The sequence below is a fragment of the Scyliorhinus torazame genome, chromosome 3 (assembly GCF_047496885.1).
Source record: "Scyliorhinus torazame isolate Kashiwa2021f chromosome 3, sScyTor2.1, whole genome shotgun sequence".
Lineage (NCBI taxonomy): Eukaryota > Metazoa > Chordata > Chondrichthyes > Carcharhiniformes > Scyliorhinidae > Scyliorhinus > Scyliorhinus torazame.
The window spans coordinates 168305571-168323558 of record NC_092709.1 but is presented as its reverse complement, the minus strand read 5'-3'; the positions used below and the strand labels follow the sequence as shown (position 1 = coordinate 168323558).

At 50.1% G+C, this 17988-nt stretch overlaps 1 protein-coding gene across 5 annotated transcripts in view; it reads right to left on the bottom strand.

The window, feature by feature from the left end:
- tbc1d19 (TBC1 domain family, member 19) overlaps positions 1 to 17988 on the bottom strand; it is a 172811-nt gene that overhangs the window by 62365 nt on the left and 92458 nt on the right. The window lies entirely within an intron of this gene.

Below are 17988 nucleotides of genomic sequence, written 5' to 3'. Positions count from 1 at the left end.
GGCATCATGATCATATTCAGAAGCCTCCGCGCATTCATATTCAGCTGCCTGCCCTTCACAAACCACGTCTGATCCTCATGAATCACTCCCGGGACACAGTCCTCAATCCTAGTGGCCAAGATCTTGGCCAACAGCTTGGCATCCACATCAAGGAGCGAAATCAGACTTTAGGAGCCGCATTGCAGCGGGTCCTTATCACGCTTGAGGATAAGCGAGATCAGAGCCTGCGACATCGCCGGGGGAAGGATTCCCTTTTCCTTAGCCTCGTTAAAAGTTCCCAACAGCAACGGGCCCAACAGCTCCGAGAATTTCCTATAGAACTCTACGGGAAACCCATCCGGCCCCGGGGCCTTGCCCGCCTGCATACTACCCAACTCCTTAATTCGTTCCGCCATCTCAATCGGGGCCCCCAATCCCTCTACCCGCACTTCCTCCACCTTTGGAAACCTCAGCTGGTCCAGGAACTGTCTCATCCCCTCCCCTCCCCTCCCTCCGGGGGTTCCGACTCGTATAATTTACCATAAAAGTCCTTAAAGACCTCGTTTATCTTCGCTGAGCTCAGCACTATGTTCCCTTCCCTATCTCTAATTCCCCCAATCTCCCTAGCCACCTCCCTCTTCCACAGCTGACGCGCCAGCATCCGACTTGCCTTCTCCCCATACTCATACACTGCTCCCTGTACCTTCCTCAACTGGGCCTCGGCCTTCCACGTGGTTAGCAAGTCAAACTCCGTTTGAAGGCTCCGGCGCTCTTTCAACAACCCCCCCTCGGGGGGTTCCGCATACCTCCTACCCACACTCAGTATCTCCCCCACAACCTCTCCCTCTCCATCCTCTCCCTCTTCTCCCTGTGGGCCCTGATTGAGATTAGCTCCCCCCTGACCACTGCCTTTAGCGCCTCCCAGACCACACTCACCGAAACCTCCCCATTATCATTGGCCTCCACATATCTTTGGATGCACCTCCGGACTCGCCCACAGACCTCCTCGTCCGCCAGTAGTCCCACGTTCATTTGCCACAGCAGGCACTGGCCTCTCTCCTCCCCATCCCCAGCTCCACCCAGTGCGGGGCATGGTCCGAGATCGCAATGGCCGAGTACTCCGTCCCCTCCACTCTCGGAATTAGCGCCCTGCTTACCACGAAAAAATCTATCCGCGAGTAAGCTTTGTGTACATGGGAGAAGGAAAACTCCTTTGCCCTTGGCCTGGCAAATCTCCACGGATCCACTCCCCCCATCTGGTCCATGAACCCCCTCAGGCCTTTGGCCGCTGCCGGCCTCATGCCCGACCTCGACCTAGACCGATCCAATGTCGGATCCAGGACCGTATTAAAGTCCCCCCCCCCCCCAATTACAAAACTACATGACTCCAGATCGAGAATCCGGCTCAGCATCCGCTTCATTAACCCTGCATCGTCCCAGTTCGGAGCATACACATTCACTAGCACCACCCGGGCCCTCTGCAGCCTGCCACTCACCATAACATATCGACCCCCCCTTATCTGCCACAATACCCATCGCCTCAAATGCCACCCGCTTACTCACCAAGATTGCGACCCCCCTGTTCTTCACATCCAGCCCTGAGTGAAAAACCTGTCCCACCCATCCCTTCCTCAGCCTGGTTTGATCCACAATCTTCAGGTGTGTTTCCTGCAGCATGGCTACGTCTGCCTTTAGCCCCTTTAAGTGCGAAAACACCCGGGCCCTCTTGACCGGCCCATTCAGGCCTCTCACGTTCCGCGTGATCAGCTGGATCGGGGGGGCAACCCCCCCCCTTGCCAACTAGCCATCTCCTTTTTTAGGCCAGCTTGGTGCCCGCGCCTCCCGCACCCTCCAGCACCCCAGGCGGAGGCTCCCCATCTTGAATCTCCCTCTTACCATCAATTCCCCCTCAGTCAGCACAGCAGCAACCCAGTCCCCCCCACAAACCCCCCCCTCCCCCGGCCAAGCAGCTGCTTATCCCCCCTGTCCCCCCCCCCCCATTGCACTCCCGTAAGTCAGTTGACTCATGCTGACCCCGGCCGCTCCCGCCTCTACCTCCAATCCCCCTGTGGATTCCCCATCCAAATCACCAGCCGCCCCCCCCACCGAAGTGGGGTAGAGAAAGTCCCCCCCCCCCCCCCCGCACATCCCGTATGAATCAATGCGGACATCGAACACAGTACCGCCCCCACCATTTCGCGGGAAAAACCGCGCTCCCTGCCTGGGCCGACCCCACCCCCTGTGACGCAGCTCCTCTCAACTGCGACCTCACCCAAATCCCCGAGGGGCCCCGGGCCACAAAGACAAGAAAACGCGGGGAAAACCCCACCCAAACACCGCCCCATCCCCCTCACCAACAACCCCCCATAACATACTGCAATCCATTAACTCGAGTCCAACTTCTCATTCTTGATGAAAGTCCACGCCTCATCAGGCGTATCAAAATAATGGTGTCGGTCCTGGTACTTGACCCACAGCCTCGCCGGCTGTAGCAGCCCGAACTTCACCCCCTTCCCGTGGAGGACCGCCTTGGCCCGATTGAATCCTGCACGCTTCTTGGTCAGCTCTGCACTCCAGTCCTGATAAATCCGGATCTCGGTGTTCTCCCACCTGCTTCTCCGCTCCTTCAACCATCGCAGGACACACCCCCTGTCGGTGAAGCGGTGGAACCTTACCACCATAGCCCTCGGCGGCTCGTTCGCCCTCGGCCTCCTTGCCAGGCCTCTGTGAGCCCCATCCAGCTCCAGGGGCCTCGGGAGCTGGATGAGCCCCAGCATCCGACCCCTCCACGCCTTCAGGGAGACCCAGAATCTGCAGGTTCTGCCTCCTCGACCTATTCTCCAGGTTCTCCAGCTTCTCCTGCCATTTTTTGTGCAGCGCCTCGTGCGCTTCCACTCTGACCGCCAGGCCCAGAATCTCGTCCTCATTATCAGAGGCCTTCTGCTGCACCTCCTTGATCGCCGTCCCCTGCATCCTCTGGGTCTCCACCAGCCTTTCAATCGACGCCTTCATAGGGGCCAACATCTCCGCCTTCAAGTCAGCAAAGCAGCTTCTTAAAAACTCCTGCTGCTCCCGGGACCACCGGGCCCATGCTGCCTGATCCCCGCCCGCCGCCATCTTGTTTTTTCGCACCCGTTCTCTTCTCTTCTCTAAAGCCACTTTTTTGACCGCTCCACTCCATACAGTGCTGGGGGACCCTCACTGTTTCCTTTCCACACCGGGAATTGTCGTCCAAATGCCGCTGAAGCTCCTTAAAAGGGCCCAAAAGTCCGTTATCGGCGGGAGCTGCCGACCGTGCGACCTACCTAGGCATAGCCGCAACCGGAAGCCAGTTCAGGATCCTCTTAAGGTTCACATGCTGGTTCAGTTGGCAGTTAGGAAAGCAAATGCAATGTTAGCATTCATGTCGCGAGGGTTAGAGTACAAGAGCAGGGATGTACTGTTGAGGCTATATAAGGCTCTGTCAGGCTCCATTTGGAATATTGTGAGCAGTTTTGGGCCCCGTATCTAAGCAAGGATGTGCTGGCCTTGGAGAGGGTCCAGAGGAGGTTCACAAGAATGATCCCCGGAATGAAGGACTTGTCACATGAGCAGCGGTTGAGGACTCTGGATCTGTTCTTGATTGAGTTTAGAAGGATGAGGGGGGTTTTCATTGAAACTTAGAGAATACTGATGGGTGTAGATAGAGTGAATGTGGAGAGGATGTTTCCGCTAGTAGGAGGAACTAGAACCCGAGGGCACAGCGTCAGACTAAAGGGACGATCCTTTAAAACTGAGATGAGGTGAAATTTCTTCAGCCAGAGGGTGGTTAATCTGTGGAACTCATTGCCGCAGTAAACTGAGGAAGCCAAGTCACTGAGTGTCTTTAAGACAGAGATGTATAGATTCTTGATTAATAAGGGGTTATGGGGAGAAGGCAGGTGAATGGGGATGAGAAACATATCAGCCACGATTGAACGGAGGAGCAGACTCAATGGGCCAAATGACTCAATTCTGCTCCTATGTCATGGTCTCACAGTAAAGGAGCCCCTGGGTTAGAATGATGAAAATGAAAATCGCTTATTGTCACATCAAATGAAGTTACTGTGAAAAGACCCTAGTTGCCACATTCCGGCGCCTGCTCAGGGAGGCTGGTACGGGAATTGAACCATGCTGCTGGCCTGCCTTGGTCTGCTTTCAAAGCCAGCGATTTAGCCCTGTGCTAAGCCAGCCCCTGATCATAACATGATAAGAGTTTCATGTTGTGTTTGAAGGGAAAAGTGTGAGTCTAAGACTTGTATTTTAAACCTAAATAAAGGTAATTAATGGTGTGAAAAGAGAGCTAGCTAAAGTAAACTGGGAAACTAGGTTAAAAGGTTGGACATTACAGATGCAGTGACAGACCTTTAAGGAGATATTTAATAATTCTCAGCAAAGATTTATCCCACTGAAAAAGAAAGATTTTGATAAAGATGCATCATCCGTGACTAAATAAGGAAGTTAAAGATAGTACTCAATTGTAAGAACACTGTAGTCGTAGGTCAGAAGGTTGGTCAAACATTAAGAAACAGCAAATAATTACTAAAAAGAATAATAAAGAGGAAGAAAGAAAGGTTTGAAAAAAAGCTAGCTAGTAATATAAAAGCAGATACAAAGAGTTTCTACAAGTATTTGAGTAGGAAAAGAGTAACTAAAGCTAGCGTTGGTACTCTAGAGAGCAAGTGTGAGGAATTGATAATGGAAAACAAAGAAATGGCAGTGGTATTGAACAGGTATTTTTATGCCTGTCTTCACTGTAGAAGACTTAGCAAATTTCCCAAAGATACTTCAAAATTAGGAGGTAAAAGGGAGGGAAGAATTTAGAGCAATCATCATCACCATGGATAAGCTGCTGGGAAAACTATTAGGCCTAAAGGCTTACACTCTCCAGGATCCAATGGCTGGCAACCAAGCATCTTAAAAGAAGTGGCTGCAAAGAAAGTTGAGACATTGGCTATGATCTTCACAATTCCTTAAATTCTGGAAGGGTGCCAGCAGGCTGGAAAATAATAAATGTAGCACCTTTGTTCAAGAAAGGAGACAGAAAGCAGGAAACTATAGGGTAGTTAACCTCATATCAGTGGCACAGGGGGAACTGGGTGTCCTGGTACATGAACCATAGAACAAAGAACAAAAAAAAGTACAGCACAGGAACAGGCCCTTTGGCCCTCCAAGCCTGTGCCGATCATGATGCCCTCACTAAAAACAAAACCTTCTGCCCTTACTCGGTCAGTATCCCTCTTATTTCCTCCCTATTCATGTATCCATCGAGATGCCTCTTAAATGTCGCTAATGTGACTGCTTCCTCTGCATCCTCTGGCAGCACATTCCAGGTACCCACCATTCGGTGTGAAAAATTTCCCCCGCACATCTCCCTTAAAGTTTCTCCCTCTCGCCTTGAACCTGTGCCCCCTTGTAATTGACACTTCCATCCTTGGAAAAAGCCTCTATCGACCTTGTCTATGCCTCCCATAATTTTAGAGACCTTTATCAGGTCTCCCCTCAGCCTCCGTATTTCCAGTGAAAACAATCCTAGTTTATACAACCTCTCCTAATAGCCAACACCCTTGAGACCAGGCAATATCCTGGTGAACCTTCTTTGCACTCTCTCTCCAAAGCTTCTACATCCTTCTGATAATGTGGTGACCAGAATTGCACGCAATGCACGCATTACTCCAAATGTGGCCTAACCAAAGTTTTATAGAGCTGCAACATGATTTCCCAACTCCTGAACTCAATGCTCCGGCTGATGAACGCAAGCATGCCACATGCCTTCTTTTTAAAAAAAATGTTTTTATTCAAGATTTTTCCATAATTTTTTTACAAAACACTACAATAGAAAATATAATGCAAAGAAGGCAAAATACTGTGCCAACAAAACAACTTAACCCTCTAACCAACTAAGAATTTAATAAACAAAAACAAAGCAAAGTAGGACATCCGCCCCTTACAAATAAAATGAAATCCCCCCCCCCCCTCGGTTGCTGCTGCTGCTGACCTCCACCTAACGCTCCGCGAGAAAGTCAAGGAACGGTTGCCACCGCCCAGAGAACCCCTGCACAGACCCTCGCAAGACAAACTTTATCTTCTCCAACCTGAGAAACCCCGCCATGTAATTGACCCAAGCCTCCACGATTGGGGGTTTCGCGTCCCTCCACATTAACAAGAGCCTTCTCCGGGCTACCAAGAAGGCAAAGGCCAGGACTCCAGCCTCTTTCGACTCCTGCACTCCCGGATCGTCAGTTACCCCAAATATCGCTATCCCCCAGCTCGGTTTCACCCAAGTGTCCAAGACCTTGGACATAGCCTTTGCAAAGCCTTTCCAAAAGTGCCGGGCATGTCCAGAACATATGAGCATGGTTTGCTGGGCTCCCTGAACATCGCACACTCCTGTCCTCTATCCCCCAAAACCTACTCATTCTCGCCCTTGTCATATGCGCCCGGTGCACCACTTTAAACTGAATCAGGCTAAGCCTGGCGCAAGATGAGGAAGAATTGACCCTGCCCAGGGTGTCAGCCCACAGGCCCTCATCCAGCTCCTCCTCCCACTTGCTCTTCAGTTCTTCCACCGAGGCCTCCTGGTATACAAAGAACAAACAAAGAACAAAGAAATGTACAGCACAGGAACAGGCCCTTCGGCCCTCCAAGCCCGTGCCGACCATACTGCCCGACTAAACTACAATCTTCTACACTTCCTGGGTCCGTATCCTTCTATTCCCATCCTATTCATATATTTGTCAAGATGCCCCTTAAATGTCCCTATCGTCCCTGCTTCCACTACCTCCTCTGGTAGTGAGTTCCAGGCACCCACTACCCTCTGCGTAAAAAACTTGCCTCGTACATCTACTCTAAACCTTGCCCCTCTCACCTTAAACCTATGCCCCCTAGTAATTGACCCCTCTACCCTGGGAAAAAGCCTCTGACTATCCACTCTGTCTATGCCCCTCATAATTTTGTATACCTCTATCAGGTCGCCCCTCAACCTCCTTCGTTCCAGTGAGAACAAACCGAGTTTATTCAATCTGTGTGCATCTGTATATGTCCGATACTTTGCCATCACCCACACCCCCGAGACCACCCTGACCTGTATCCTCCGGGCAGGCAGCAGCGGAAATTCCCCACCTGTTTTTTCACAAATGCCCGAACCTGCATGTACCTAAAGGTGTTCCCCAGGGGTAGCCCAAATTTCTCCTCCAGCGCCCTCAGACTGGCAAAAGTCCCATCGATAAACAAATCCCCCATCCTTCTGATTCCCGCCTTGTGCCAGCCTAGGAACCCACTGTCTATCCGACCTGGAACGAACCTGTGGTTGTTCCGTATCGGGGTCCAAACTGAGGCCCCTACCTCCCCCCATGCCGTCTCCACTGCCCCCAAATCCTCAGTGTCGCCGCCACCACCAGGCTCGTGGTATACCGCGTCGGGGAAGCGGCAACGGTGCCGTCACCAGTGCCCCCAAACTCGTATCTATACAGGACGCCGCCCCCTCTCCCTCCATTGCCCATTTCAGAATCATAGACACATTCGCTGCCCAGTAATAGCTGCACAGGTTCGGCAGCGCCAACCCCTCCCCCACTGCGCTCCAAAAACAGTCTCTTAACCCGCGGGGTCTTGTTTGCCCACACAAATCCCGTGATATTCCTATTTACCCGCTTGAAAAAGGACTTGGGGATGAGAATGGGCAGGCACTGGAACACGAACAAGAACCTAGGGAGGACCGTCATCTTTACGGACTGCACCCTGCCCGCCAGGGAAAGTGGCAACATATCCCACCTCCAAAAGCCCTCCTCTATCTGACCCACCAGCCACGCTAAGTTGAGCTTGTGCAAGACCCCCCCAGCTCTTGGCCACCTGGATGCCCAAGTACCGAAAGCTCCTCTCCACCATCTTGAGCGGTAGCTCCCCCAACCTCTTTTCCTGGCCCCTCGCATGCACCACAAAAAGCTCACTTTTTCCCCACGTTTAGCTTGTATCCCGAAAAGTCTCCAAAATCCCTAAGAACCTGCATGACCTCACCCATCCCCTCCACCGGATCCGCAATATACAGAAGCAGGTCATCCGCATACAGCGAAACACGGTGCTCCTCTCCCCTCCCCTCCCTCCAGTTTCTGGACTCCCTCAACGCCATGGCCAGCAGCTCAATCGCCAAGGCAAACAGCAGGGGTGACAAAGGGCACCCCTGCCTCGTTCCACGATATAACCTAAAGTACCCTGACCGCAGCCGGTTCGTCGACACACTCGCTACCGGGGCCTGGTACAACAATTTGACCCACCCTATGAATTCCTCCCCAAATCCAAATCTGCCTAACACCTCCCAGAGGTACTCCCACCCCACCCGATCGAAGACCTTCTCCACCTCCATTGCTACTACCACTTCTGCGTCCCCACCCTCGGAGGGCATCATGATCACATTCAGGAGCCTCCACACATTCGTATTCAGCTGCCCGCCCTTCACAAACCCAGTCTGATCCTCATGAATCACTCCCGGGACACAATCTTCAATCCGAGTGGCCAAGATCTTGGCCAACAGCTTGGCATCCACATGAAGGAGTGAAATCGGCCTATAGGAGCCGCATTGCAGCGGGTCCTTATCATGCTTGAGGATAAGCGAGATCAGAGCCTGCAACATCATTGGGGAAAGGATACCCTTTTCCTTAGCCTCGTTAAAGGTTCTCAACAACAGCGCCCAACACCTCCGAGAATTTCCTATAGAACTCTACGGGGAACCCATCCAGCCCCGGGGCCATGCCCGCCTGCATACTCCCCAACCCCTGAACTAGCTCCTCCATCCCAATCGAGGCCCCCAGTCCCTCTATCCACCCTTCCTCCACCTTTGGTAACCTAAGTTGGTCCAGGAAATGCCTCATCCCCTCCCCACCCTCTGGGGGTTCTGACTCATACAGTTTACCATAGAAGTCCTTAAAGACCTCATTTATTTTAGCTGGACTCCGCACCGTGTTCCCCCCCCCCCCCCCCCCATCTCTAATTCCCTCAATCTCCCTAGCCGCCTCCCTCTTCCGCAGCTGATGCGCCAGCATCCGACTTGCCTTCTCCCATACTCATACACTGCTCCCTGTACCTTCCTCAACTGGGCCTCAGCCTTCCCCAGTGGTTAGCAAGTCAAACTCCGTTTGGAGGCTCCGGCGCTCCTTCAACAGCCCTTCCTCGGGTGATTCCGCATACCTCCTATCTACCCTCAGTATCTCCCCCACCAATCTCTCCCTCTCCATCCTCTCCCTCTTTTCCCTGTGGGCCCTGATTGAGCTTAACTCCCCCCTGACTGAACACTGCCTTCAGCGCCTCCCAGATCACACTCACCGCCACCTCCCCATTATCATTGGCCTCCACATATCTTTGAATGCACCTCCGGACCCGCCCACAGACAGCCTCGTCCGCCAGCAGTCCCACGTCCATTTGCCACAGTGGGCGTTGGCCTCTCTCCTCCCCCGCCCCCAGCTCCACCCAGTGCGGGGCATGGTCTGAGATCGCAATGGCCAAATAATCCTCCCCCTCCACCCTCGAGATCAGCGCCATACTTAGCACGAAAAAAATCTATCCGCAAGTAAGCCTGGTGTACATGGGAGAAGAAGGAATTCTCCCTCGCCCTTGGCCTGGCAAATCTCCATAGATCCACTCCCCCCATCTGGTCCATGAACCCCCTCAGGACCTTGGCCGCTGCCGGCCGCTTACCCGACCTCGACATAGACCGGTCCAGAGTCGGGTCCAGGACCGTATTGAAGTCCCCCCCCCATTACCAAACTACATGACTCCAGATCCGGAATCCGACTCAGCATCCGCTTCATGAACCCCGCATCGTCCCAGTTCGGAGCATACACATACACTAGCACCACCCGGGCCCCCTGCAGCCTGCCACTCACCATAACGTAATGACCCCCCTTATCCGCCACAATACCCACCGCCTCAAATGTCACCCGCTTATTCACCAAGATTGCAACCCCACTGTTCTGCGCATCCAGCCCGGAGTGAAAAACCTGCCCCACCCATCCCTTCCTCAGCCTGGTTTGATCCGCAATCTTCAGGTGTGTTTCCTGTGGCATGGCTACGTCTGCCTTCAGCCCCTTTAAGTGCGAGAACACTTGGGCCCTCTTGACCGGCCCATTCAGGCCTCTCACGTTCCACGTGATCAGCCGGTTCTTGGGGCTCGCTGCCCACCCCCTTTCCACACCACCAACTAGCCATCTCCTTTTTTAGGCCAGCCACGTGCCCCCCGCACCCTCCAGTCCCCCAGGCGGAGGCTCCCCTCCCCAACTCTCTGTCGTACCATCGATTCCCCCTCAATCAGCACAGCAGTAAACCAGTTCCTCCCCCCCTCAAACCCCCCCTCCCCCGACCAAGCAACTTCTTTACCCCCTAACCCCCCCCAATTACACTCCCGTAAGCCAGCTGACTCATGCTGACCCCGGCCGCTCCCGCCTCTGCCTCCAATCCCCCTTTGGATTCCCCATCCAAATCTCCAGCCCTCCCCAAACCTAAGCGGGGTAAAGAGAGTCTCCCCCCTACACCTCATACAAACCAATGCGGACCTCGAACACAATACCGCCCCCACCATTTCGCGGGAAAAAGCCGCGCTCCCTGCCTGGGCCGACCCTACCCCCTATGACGCACCTCCTCACAACTACGACCTCGCCCCAATCCCCGAGGGTCCCAGGCCACAGGGCCACCCAGACCCAAGAAAAGGCAGGGAAAACCCCCATCCAAACATCGCCCCATCCCCCTCACCCACAACCCCCATAACATACTGCAAACCATTAATTCGAGTCCAACTTCTCATTTTTGATGAAAGTCCATGCCTCATCCTGCGTATCAAAATAATAGTGTCAGTACTGGTATGTGACCCACAGCCTCGCCGGCTGTAACAGCCCGAACTTCACCCCATCCCGTGGAGGACCGCCTTGGCCCGATTGAATCCGGCCAGCTCTGCACTCCAGTCCTGATAAATCTGGATCTCGGTGTTCTCCCACCTGCTGCTCCGCTCCTTCTTCGCCCATTGCAGGACACTCTCCCTGTCGGTGAAGCGGTGGAACCTTACCACCATAGCCCTCGGCGGCTCGTTCGCCCTTGGCCTCCTGGCCAGGCCTCTGTGTGCCCCATCCAGCTCCAGGGGCCTCGGGAAGGCCCCAGCGGCCATCAGCGTACTCAGCATCGTGGCCACATACGCCCCAGCATCCGACCCCTCCACGCCTTCAGGGAGACCCAAAATCCGCAAGTTCTGCATCGTCGACCTATTCTCCAGGTCCTCCAGCTTCTCCTGCCATTTTTTGTGCAGCGCCTCGTGTGGTTCCACTCTGACCACCAGGCCCAGAATCTCGTCCTCATTATCAGAGGCCTTCTGCTGCACCTCCTTAATCGCCGTCCCCTGCATCTTCAGGGTCTCCACCAACCTTTCGATCGACTCCTTCATAGGATCCAACATCACCGCCTTCAAGTCCGCAAAGCAGCTTCTCAAAAACTCCTGCTGCTCCCGAGACCACTGGGCCCACGCTGCCTGATCACCGCCCGCCGCCATCTTGTTTTTTCGCGCCCGTTCTCCTCTCTTCTCTAAAGCCACTTTTTTGACCGCTCTGCTCCTGGTCCACTCCATACAGTGCTGGGGGACCCTCACTGTTTCCTTTCCACACCGGGAATCGTCGTCTAAATGCCGCTGGAGCTCCTTAAAAGGGCCCAAAAGTCCGTTGTCGGCGAGAGCTGCCGACCGTGCGACCTACCAAGGCATAGCCGCAACCGGAAGTCCCGCCATATGCCTTCTTAATCACCTTGGCCACCTGTGTTGCCACTTGTACGCACTGTGGACCTACACGCCCAGATTCCTCCGTATGTTAATGTTTCTAAGGGTTCTGTCATTTAAAGTATAATCTATACCTAGATTTGATCCTCCAAAATGCATCACCTCGCAGTTGTCCAAATTAAACTCCATCTGCCATTTCTATGCCCAAGCCTCCAATCTATCTATATCCTGTTGTATCCTCTGACAATCCTCGCCACTATCAGCAACTCGCGCAAATCTCCGTGTCATCCGCAAACTTACTAATCAGGCCACCCACATTTTCCTCCAAATCATTTATATATACTACAAACAACAGAGGTCCTAGCACAGATCCATGCGGAACACCACAAGCTATAGATCTCCATTCTGAAAAACACCCTTCCACCGCTACTCTCCGTCTTCTATAGCCAAGCCAGTTTTGTATCCATCTAGCCAGCCAATCCCCAATCCCATGTGATTTCAACTTTCGTATCAGTCTGCCATGTGTGACCTTATCAAATGCCTTACTAAAGTCCATATAAACTACATCCACAGCCCTTCCCTCATCAATTATCTTTGTCACCTCTTCAAAAAAGCTCAATCAAGTTGGTGAGACATGACCTTCCCCTTACAAAACCATGCTGCCTGTCACCAACTAGTCCATTTTTCTCCAAATGTGCAGATATCCTGTCCCTCAATATCGTTTCCAAAGCTTCCCCACCACTGATGTCAGGCTCACCGGCCTATAATTTGCTGGATTATCCCTACTTTCTTTCTTAAACAAGGGAATAACATTGGCTATTCTCCAGTCCTCCAGAACCTGTGGTCAAAGAGGATGTGAAGATATCTGTTAAGGCCCCAGTTTTTTCTCCCCTTGCCTCCCTCAGTAACCTGGGATAGATCCCATCCGGCCCCAGAGACTGGTTTACCTTAATACAAATTAGGATATTCAACACTTCCTCCTTTGATATATTGACATTCTCAAGATCGTTCACACACCTATCCATGACCTCAACATCCATCATGTCGTTCTCCCTGGTGAACACAGATAGAAAGTACTCATTAAGGATTTCACGCACTGTGGTTCACACATAACTTCCCTCCATTGTCCTCGAGTAGGCCTACTCTTTCTCTTGCTACCCTCTTGCTCCTAATATATGAATCAAGTCTTAGGATTCATAGAAACATTGAATTTAAAGTGCAGAAGGAGGCCATTTAGCCCATCGAGTCTGCACCAGCCCTTGGAAAGAGCACCCTACCCTAACGCACATCTCCACCCTATCCCCACACCTCCACCCCATCCCCGTAACCCCACCTAACCCAATATTTTTGGACACTAAGGGCAATTTAGCATGGCCAATCTACCTAACCTGCACATCTTTCGACTGTGGGAGGAAACCGGAGCACCCGGAGGACACCCACGCAGACACGGGGAGAATGTGCAGACTCCGCACAGACAGTGACCCAAGCCGGGAATCGAACCTGGGATCCTGACGCTGTGAAGCAACTGTGCTAACGACGCTGCCCTTTTCTCAATGATTATGTTTGCTAAAGACATTTCATGGCCCCTTTTAGCCCTCCTAATTCCACATTTGAGTTTCTTCCTACTTTCACTGTACTCTTAATAATAATAATCTTTTAACAACAATCCTTATTAATGTCACAAGTAGGCTTACATTAACACTGCAATGATGTTACTGTGAAAATCCCCTAGTCGCCACACTACGGTGCCTGTTTGGGTACACTGAAGAAGAATTAAGAATGTCCAATTCACCTACCAAGCACGTCTTTCGGGACTTGTGGGAGGAAATCGGAGCAGCCGGAGGAAACCCCCACAAACACAGGGAGAAGGTGCGGACTCCACACAGATAGTGACCCAAGCGGGAATCGAACCCGGGATCCTGGCGCTGTGAAGCAACTGTGTAAACACTGTGCTACCGTGCTGCCCTCAAAACCTCAAAGGCTTCATCAGATTTTAGATGCCTAGACCTATCTTATACTTCCTTTTTCCTTTGGACCAAGCTGACAATTTCCCTTGTCATCCACTTACAAGATAATGAATGGCTTAGATAGGGTGGACGTAGGTAAGTTGTTTCCATTAGCAGGGGAGACTAGGACCCAGGGGCACAGCCTTAGAATAAAAGGGAGTCACTTTAGAACAGAGATGAGGAGAAATGTCTTCAGCCAGAGAGTGGTGGGTCTGTGGAATTAATTGCCACAGAGGGCGGTGGAGGCCGGGACGTTGAGTGTCTTTAAGACAGAAGTTCATAAATTCTTGATTTCTTGAGGAATTAAGGGCTATGGAGAGAGAGCGGGTAAATGGAGTTGAAATCAGCCATGATTGAATGGTGGAATGGACTCGATGGGCCGAATGGCCTTACTTCCACTCCTATGTCTTATGGTCTATCCCTGGTTCCCGAATCCTGACATTTCTATCCTTCATTTTTGGAGGGGCATGCCTGTCCTGCACTTCAATCACTGGCCTTCAAAAACCTCCCACATGTCAGACGTGGATTTGATAGTTGGTATGCAGATACAGCAAGTCATTAGGAAGGCAAATTATTACAAAGACGATGTTATATAAAAGTAGGGAAGTTTTACTGCAGCTGTACAGGGCCTTAGTGAGACCACATCTGGAGTAATGTCTAGGGTTTCAGGCTCTTTATTTGAAAAAGGATATAAATGCATTAGAAGTTCAGAGAAGGTTCATTCGAGTCATTCTTGGGATGAACGGTTTATTTTATGAAGAAAGGTTGAATAGTTTTGTCCTTTACGCAATGGAATTTCGAAGAATGAAAGTTGATCTTATTGAAACAAATAAGATCCTGATGGGACTTGATAGGGAGGAGACCGGGAGGATGTTAAGTTTGTGGAATTTTCTTCCCCAAAGAATAGTAGAGGATGGGTCATTGAATTTACTCAAGGTTGAGTTAAGTAGATTTTTGTTAGAGAAGGGAGTCAAGGGTTATGGGGCAAAACAGGAGAGTGGAATGGAGACCATAACCAGAATGACTGAACAGGCTCGAAGGACTAAATGGCCTAGTTCTGTTCCTTATTATTTTATAGGAAGTAGAATAGATATTGAGAAGGTAAAAGTGCAGGAACATATTCCTGGGAGGGAAGGGAACTATCAAGGTGCCATTTTTGCCTACAATATTCACCAGAGATGCTGCCAACAGGCATTGTGTCACAGAAATCAACCAGCATAATAAATATGCAAGTCAATCACACTGAATTTGTATGCCAACTATTTAACTTTGACCTTGAGTGATATTATATAAAGCAGGCAATATTGAATCTGTTGCCCATTATACGTGTCTCCTAATTTTCTGACGTTTCTAAGCTCATCACATCTGTTTCCATGATTACCTCAGGAGATTTATCACCAAGAGATTCATCATATTCATAATCTTTCTTCAGCATGCCACACTTTCACACTGCTTCTGTTCACTGACATAACTGCCAGGCTCATTAAATCTCCATTAAATCCTAAATCTCTGTATTACACACATCCAAATGATTTGAAAACTATATGAGGCTGTAGGACCTTCTACAACCCACCTTTTTGACCACGCTGTTGGTCACCCATCCACATGTCTCTTTATGTGGCTCAGCATCATATTTTGTCTGATAACACGCCTGTGAATAATCTTGAGACCATTTACTACATTAAAGGCACCAAATAAAAGTGAATTGCTGTTAAAGATAATCTTAATTTCATTGGAAAAGCTACAAGCTTTGTGAAACAAATATTGCCGTTTACCCAAATCAGGTTAAAATCAGCCAAATATTTGAAATGCCAATTTTACGAACCAAGACACAAATCCATTATTAAGATTTAAAAAACTAAGATCAAAAGGAAGAGGGTGAAAAAGAGATTGCCATGAAATCTGAGGCAGGATTTCCCATTTGGTGTCGGGATCCTGACTTTAGGCTCAAATTCAGATGATCCTCACCCTGCACCATGTTGATAAGCGTCACCCGATAGCAATTTTTGCTGGTTTATCCATTAGGTGGCCAAATGAGGCATTTATTGTCCTTGGTGTTCTCAAAGATGGAGGGCCAATTGGAAGCCCTCCGTATTAAGCTACTCTCATCATTTTTCATTGAAGTAAAGAAATGGCCACAGCCGTCAGACCACCATTGTGGAAGGGAAAACACAGCGGTAGTCAATTAGTGTGGTGGCAGAGGGGCCTCAGTGATCCTGGAGCACTGGACCCCCAAGACACCCACCTGGAAAGCATCTCTAGGCACTTTTCCCGCTCCAGACGCCATAGAAGTCATAAGGTTAACTGGAAAATTCCAGTTGACGTCTGAGGAATGGTTTTTAGTAGCCTCTTAAATAACTTAACAGGCTACTGTTCATTTGCTGTGAGCTTTTCTGCACACAACTCAGCCTTTGAAAAACTGGCCAGGCATTGGGACCATGGCAGGGAAAACAGCAAGCAGACTGGTGTCGGGAAATTTTGTTCCTGCCTACCTCTGGCACTAAAATCCTGCATGTGCAATTAGTGCAATCAAACTGGCAACCCCACTGATAGTCTTTGCCAGTACAGAGGTAGTATCAAGAAGGTTCCATCATCCACTCAAATAATAAAAAATATCTACCTGTCATATTTCAGGCAAAATTTAAATATTTCCATGACAATTAAAATCTCAAGATGCGCAGGCACTCACAACTTTTGATACACAGAAACAAATGTAAATAGACAGGCCAACATACAATCATGCTTAACCCAGAGATTGTGTGGTTCTGTGATACTATGCCCATTGCTACCCTGATTTAGAAATTGCTCGATAATTAAGAATTATATATATGACTTTGTAGTAATCCTCTGATTATTTCCAAAAGCTAAGCCTGATTACAAATCCTTTCTAATTGGTGACTTGAGTCATTTATTTGATAATACGTCCACAAATGTGATCGCAAATGTTGATTTTGTCACTCACTCAGGTGTCTTGTTTAAATAAGTTAATGTGAAAATAATAAATAATCAGTTACTGAAGCAATTAGCAAGCTAGCTCACCAGCTTTGTTCAGTGAAGCATTTAGAAAGAAATTGAAGCACCACATAATCATAATTACTGCAAAGTGAAGAGGAACAAAGGTGCAGGGCTGCATTCTCTGCCACATCATGAACTCTGCTGCTGGCAGCAGGCGCTGGAGAATCTAGCGTTGAGCAGAAAAAGGGTTGGTGTTTGGCACCAAACCCGTTCCAATGCTCCGGACCCCCGCTGGCATCGAGATAGAGGGTCGCACCTCTTGCCAGCGGGATGATGCAAATGGGGCAACAGACCGGGCACCATATTCTCCAGGCCCTCGTGATTCTCTGGTCCTCTGGGCTTGGAATCATGTGGGCAAGAATTAGTGCAGGTCTTCACAAACGTGACCCTGACGCGGTGGACCTTGCGGTGGTCCAATGGGGGTAACTCTTTAAGAGAGTTGCCCCCAATTGTCCATCGGAAGCCACTCTTCCCCCACAATGCAAGACCTACTTTCACTAGGCTGTGATTGACAGCTTCCACACACACCCATCTATCTGCATTGTTTCAGTCATCTCCCTTCAGGCTTGAGGGGCTTTGAAGTAGTCAGCTGTGAAATGAACAGAAAACAATTAACTCTCTTTGATGTGGTCCAGGAGCTGTTAATCATAGCTTAACGTTTATAAACATTGCGGTTAGTTTCGGAATGGGGGCTTCCGGTCAGGGGTCACTCTACTTGGGGGTCTCTGGTGGGTATCTCTTTAATTAGGGGGTCTCAGGTGGGGGAGGGTCACCCCTGTACTGTGGGGGGACCCAGAGAATCCTGGTGAGGGGGGCTAAATTGCATTGAGGGGCAGCCGCTGGACTTCACTAGCAGGCCACCTGCTCAAAATGGCAGTCTGGTAGCAGGATTCCCAAAAGAATAAATTTGCATAGCTAAGGGTTGGGACTTGCTTTCTGATTTGCAGGCGCGTTTCAGCTCTGGCAAGAGAACATAGTCTCCCAAACGAAGAATCCCGGTCATAAAATTTCTCCGTCAGAATATGAAATTGTGCAGTATGATTTATTGCAGGCTTGATTTATGAATATGATTTATTTTAAATGAATAGCTACTTTACATTTTTTAGATTTTAATCAATGATGTCAACATTATGATGAATATTATATTGAAGTGTTATTCAATGAACTCCAACAAAAAAGGAGTGCAAACACTGAATTTGATCAACAAAAATTAACATCAAACATGAA